General features: G+C 54.6%; 1 long non-coding RNA gene across 1 annotated transcript; it reads left to right on the top strand.

The window, feature by feature from the left end:
* Window positions 1-599: 599 nt before the first annotated feature.
* Window positions 600-4,598, top strand: LOC124231936 (uncharacterized). Its single transcript, XR_006886733.1, has 3 exons — window positions 600-650; window positions 3,883-3,912; window positions 4,474-4,598. It is a non-coding gene; the product is annotated as an uncharacterized LOC124231936 (long non-coding RNA).
* The last annotated feature ends 302 nt before the right edge of the window (window positions 4,599-4,900 follow it).

The raw sequence follows: 4,900 nt of genomic DNA, 5'->3' as shown, positions 1-4,900 counted from the left end.
CTCCCTCAGCTCCTACAGCTCCCTCAGCTCCCTCAGCTCCCTCAGCTCCTACAGCTCCCTCAGCTCCCTCAGCTCCTGTAGCCCCCTCAGCTCCCTCAGCTCCTGTAGCCCCCTCAGCTCCCTCAGTTCCCACAGCTCCCTCAGCTCCTACAGCTCCCTCAGCTCCCTCAGCTCCCTCAGCTCCCTCAGCTCCCTCAGCTCCTACAGCTCCCTCAGCTCCTACAGCTCCCTCAGCTCCCTCAGCTCCTGTAGCCCCCTCAGCTCCCTCAGTTCCCACAGCTCCCTCAGCTCCTACAGCTCCCTCAGCTCCTACAGCTCCTACAGCTCCCTCAGCTCCCTCAGCTCCTGTAGCCCCCTCAGCTCCCTCAGCTCCTGCAGCTCCCTCAGCTCCCTCAGCTCCCTCAGTTCCCACAGCTCCCTCAGTTCCCACAGCTCCCTCAGCTCCCTCAGCTCCCTCAGCTCCCTCAGCTCCCTGGGCTCCTGCAGCTGTGCTGGCCTTGGCTGCAGAGGGAGGCAAGGAGATCAGATTTCAGGAACTGCCTCTATATAGCCCCAGGCCTCCAGAGTCAACCTCACTTCTGAGGCTGGTTCCAGGGCTGCTCAGATGAGGCTGTCCAGCACCTTCACCTGGGCCTTGCTGTTCAGTACAGGTATCACACGGCCCAGGAGCCCCTTTCTCCTGGGGCTCTCTCTGCTTTCCTGTTCAACTTAGAGACTTCTGCAGTTTGGGTGTTGCCAACAAAGAAGCCCATGGGTGACAATCTCTCCTCCAACAAGATGCCACACCTCACCCTTAGGCTTTGGAAAGAGGGACAAATGGGAATGGCCATGTCCCTGGGCTGAGGCTGTCTCGATTTTTAAACATATTCTGGGCTCCTGAGTCCCTGTCTTGACATGTGTTCTGTGGGCGTCCCTGCCTCCTTGTCTCCCTCCAGCCTAAGCAAACCACCAGGATCTGCTGTGGGCCAGCCCTGGGCTCAGCCCAGATGTGGCGGAGGTGAATCTGGCAGGGCTTGCTTTGGAGGCATTGTCAGTGGTGTGACTGTGGGCTGTCTGGGAAGGGGGACTCTATTTGACAAGAGTTGAGGTGGCATCTGTGGGAGAAAAGGGGTCCCTGGAGCAGCCCCACAGAGGGTGGGGTGCTCTGCCTCTGCCCAGAGGATGAGACGTGGCTGCAACAGCAACAGTAGGAAAGAGCAGCTCCCAGCAGGGGCTTCCGATGCCCTGAAGAGGGGGTGTCACTAGCCCTAGGGAGAGCTGGGTGCTGGGACTACGCTAAATGCACAAGGGAGACCAACTCTGATTCCGGAGGCTGGGGGCAAAAAGGCCTGCATTTCTCCAGAGAAAGCTCTACCTTTCTCCACCCCTCTCTCTTTCTGTCTCATTCTGTCCCTCCTCTTCCTCTCCCCCTTTCTTCTCCACTTCCTCATTCCATACCCTCCTCACTTCTACTCTCTTGCCCTCATCCAGCGGCTCCTGGCCTTCGGCATTTCTCCTTCCTGCTCACCTTTGCCCTCTCTGCACTTCACGTCAGGGTCTACCCCGTCACTGGGTGCTTTCCTCCCCTCTCCTCTCCTGTTAGGATTCCAACAAGGCACCAGTCACCTCCTCCGTCTGTTCTCTTCTGCCTAAAGACTACCAGTCAGCTGGAGGGCCTGTCTCCAGTCCCCACCCAGAAAACAGCTAAGGCTTCTGTCCAAATCCGTCCTATCAGTAGGACTTTCAAGCTACAGATCATGGGAAACCAGAGGGATTAAGAATGCAGATGTTGCTTTTTTGATCCTGGTGAAGTCAGTGGACAAAAAGGCAGCTTGCTGCAAAAGAGGTAGGTGCCCCTGGCTTGCAGCCAGAAACTGGTTAAGTGCTGTGTGACCTTGGCTGAGTCACCCAAACTGCCTGATTGTCTGAGTTAGAATAATAGCACCCAACAGGGCTGTTGTGAAGACTGGCAGAACAGGAAAGTCCTTTGAAGGTTTTAAAACCTGTGCAGATGTATGGGGAGCTCATGATTAAAGCTGCAGTGCCACCGAGCTGATTGTTGATCTCATAGCCTGAGTGGTGGTGTTAGTATGATTGAGGTGCAGGGGAGGGAAATCCCTTCCTCTACTCTCTTAGGTTCTCTGCTGGGCCTGAGAACTACCCTGACATTATCAACAGGGGAAAACATACACATTATTAAACTTTTTTACATGTACCTGGGGGCCGTCACAAATAAATGAAGACCCAAGGAAGTGACCAGAGCAGAAAGCTTTATCCCTTTTAGAGAAAGAAATTACCCGTTTGTGAAGAAAAGACAAGACCCAGTTTTGGGCTGGGGGCAGTGAACTATGGGCCACGACTAGGAGCTGTACGGGGGAACTGGGCAGAGAAGGGTCAGTGCCATCAGTGTGTGTGCACAGACCCGTGTCAGCGCCATGCCAGCCTCTGGTGATGAGCGCCTTACTGTCTCCTGGTACAGGGAGGGCACTGTTCTCTGGGGAAACGTTATGGACTGTTTTTAAGTATAAAGGGGTAAATCAGAGTCCTTCCTGCATTGCCTGTTTCTCAAGTAGCTTCAGCTCAAAATCAGCAATATGCCATTATTTGTGGCCTACTGTACAAAGCAGCATGCTTTGCGGTGACGTGTTCTGAACTCCCTCTAGGGGCAATGCGTTCTCTGGCCTCCAGCCTGGCCCTGAGGTCAGGTCAGCGGAGTTCACTGCAGATGTGGTCCAGGCCAGAGGTGGCCCTCGAAGTGACAGGGAGGTGTCAGGGTTCGGCACTGGAGGCCTGCTGTCTGGCATCCATGATTTATATCTTCCCAGGCAGGGCTGATGGACACCCAGGTGTGGGGAGACCCCTCATGGTGCCCCAAAGACCCACGCAGCCTCAGGGCGAGGGAGCAGCTGGAGACGGACTCACAGGGTCCTGGTTGAGCCTTCTTGTCAGACAGGCTCTAGAGCATTAGTTGATTTCTAATTTCCCGAGGAAAGCACTGTCGTCTAGTTTGGGGATGTTGACAGTGACGGTAACCTTGGAGAGCTCTCCTGTGCGGGGCCCTGAGCCGTGGGCTGTGGATGGTCCTCCTGGACCCTACGAGGCCGTCATTGCTGAGACTCCCATTGTACAGGTGAGTAGCCTGAGGCTTAGGGAGAGGAGATCACTCGTTCAAAGCCACCCAGCTCTCGTGTCCCCAGGACTGTGACCCGGGGCCTTCACATCCCTCAGCTGTGCTGTGCCCACTGCGCCGCATCATGAGGACGAGCCCCCGTGCAGGTGACCCATGGGAGGCCGTGTGACTGCAGTCAGGTCTCTTGGATCCAAGCACCTAACTCGGGTCCCTGACACAGAGAAACTTCCATAATTCAGACACTTCGTTTCTCCTCAGATGACAATTCTCTTCAGTCAGTTTTTTCCAACATCAGATTGGTCATTGGTCTCATTACAGAATCTACAAGAAATGTTCGTGTCCTGTTAGGGTGACCAGCTGTCTTGGTTTGGCCCGGACTGACAGGTTTCTTGGGAGAAGGGACTTTTAGTGCTAAAACCGGGAAATTCCTAGGCTAATGGGGCACGTTGGTCACCCTCCTCAGACTGACCTCTTGGACTTGGCTCCAGAGTGGGGACATTGTACTTTAACTGAGTGGAACTGGAGAAGAAGCAGAAAGCAGCTGACTGAGCTAGTCCTTGAACACTGAGGGCCAGACCTTCCTGCTGCCCTTCCCTCTGTGTGCCCAGGACTGTCCCCAGCAATGAGGACAGCGATGCTGTCTCCTCTTGGTGTTCAGCACCAGCCCTTGGCAGCAGCTCCACTCCACAGTGTGTGCATTTTCCACTCTCCAGCCCTGACCATCAGTACCTTCCAGCTTTTCACTTCATTTTTCTGTCTTGATCTCTTTTCAGCTGCCCTGGTTTCTACTGCACAGAACAAAGGTAAGTGCAGATGGTATTATGTCCCCCTTTCCCTGAGCCCTGAGGAAGGCGCTGTTTTTTCCTCACTTACACATTTGGAGGCTGAGCCGTCCCTGAGCAGGGTGTGGAGCCCCTCCCACGGGTCTTGATAGGAGGGGGATTCTCATCTCTGAGGGCCAGGCCTCTCTGGGGCAGGAGAGCTGCTCATTTGCTGCTTCTCAGGCTGCACCAGGACCAGGTCTTCAGAGAGGCAGAAAGGAGGTGTTTGCGTGACTCTCTGCTCCCCATCTGGCAATGCTGTTGAGCATAAGCAATGTTTGGCGAAGAAGTGTTAAATTTCTTTTCACACTCGTTTAAAGCAGTGTGTAGTAATGAGTATAGGTCCCTAAAGAGTTCTGAAAGGAGTAAAAGACAAAAGCCACCTGATTGTGGGCTCAGCAGACTTGGATCATTGATGTTGGGTTGTGTGTGGGGACCCAGAAGTCGGGACCATCAACAGCGGTGTGGGGCCCAGGGATGACACAGTCCCTTGTGGGCCTGGAGCTCTTTCTGGGCAACCTGGAACCCTGTCTTCTGTTGTAGGGTATAGGGACTGCGGCGGCCTCCTCACAGACCTGTCGGGCAGGATCTCCAACTACATCGGACCAAAAACTGTCTGTGTCTGGACCATCCAGATGACCCCAGGTCTCGATGTTGCTATGGCAATACCGGGCCTCAAGTGAGTGCTCAGGATGTGTTTTCGGTGCTGATGCTGCTGTTTTATAGGAAGGAGTCCATCTTGGCCTCTTCCGGTGCACCCTTCACCATCCAGCACACACATCTACAGCACGTTCTCGCTCCATTTCACTGCCCGCTGAACACCCTTCAGAGGCTCCCTGTCTTCTGGATAAAGTTCACTCTCCTGCATGGTTTTCCAATTCCTCCACGATGACTGCTGGATCTGCCCTCCCTTCTAACCACTTCTCCCCTCTGGCCTCTCTGTGCTGAGCCATCACACACTGAGTTGTGG

This window comes from Equus quagga, unplaced genomic scaffold (genome assembly GCF_021613505.1).
Source record: "Equus quagga isolate Etosha38 unplaced genomic scaffold, UCLA_HA_Equagga_1.0 HiC_scaffold_12654_RagTag, whole genome shotgun sequence".
Taxonomy (NCBI): domain Eukaryota; kingdom Metazoa; phylum Chordata; class Mammalia; order Perissodactyla; family Equidae; genus Equus; species Equus quagga.
This window is presented reverse-complemented; position numbering and strand designations above follow the sequence as displayed.